This window comes from Colobus angolensis, unplaced genomic scaffold (genome assembly GCF_000951035.1).
Source record: "Colobus angolensis palliatus isolate OR3802 unplaced genomic scaffold, Cang.pa_1.0 Scaffold44, whole genome shotgun sequence".
Classification (NCBI taxonomy): Eukaryota; Metazoa; Chordata; class Mammalia; order Primates; family Cercopithecidae; genus Colobus; species Colobus angolensis.
The window spans coordinates 635,801-636,517 of record NW_012117821.1 but is presented as its reverse complement, the minus strand read 5'-3'; positions in this window follow the sequence as shown (position 1 = coordinate 636,517).

The following is a 717-nucleotide window of genomic DNA, read 5'->3' as shown; positions in this document are numbered from 1 at the left end:
TAAGATGAGATCATAGTTGAGTAGGGTAGGCCTCTAATCCGGTATAACTTGTGTGTCCTCTTAAAAAAAGGATGCCTTGTGAACACAGACATGCACAGAAAGAGGACAGCATGCAGACACATAGGGAGAAGGTGGTGCGTGACTGGGGTGATGCTTCCATAAGCCAAGGACTGTCAGGGACGGCCAGCAGACCCTAGAGCCTGGCCGAGGCAGGGGATGGCACTCCAAAGCCATTACAGAGCACACGGCCTACTGACACCTTCATCATGGACTTCTGGCCTTCAGAACTCCGAGACCATACATATCTGTCGTTACATGTGTCCTGGGAAAAAACAAGCTGCTTCCTATAAATGTTGATATGTTGTATTTTCATTTTTATTCAGTTCAGAATATTTTCTATTTTCTCTTGTGACTTCAGAAGTGTGTCATTTAATTTCTAAATATTTCGCTATTTCCCAGATTTTGTTGTTTTGTTGATTTCTAATGTAATTTCCTGTATGGTCAGAATTATACTTTGTATAATTTCAATGTGTTTAATTTGTTAGATTAGAAAAAATCCCTTATTGTGTTCTGTCCTGGGGAATGTTTCATCCGTGCTTGAAAATAATGTGCATTATGCATTTATTAGGTGGAATGTTCCCTATATATCAGATTGAATTAGTTGATAGTATTAAGTCTTCCTTATTCTTTCTCATTTTGTTTTTTTTTTTTTTTTTT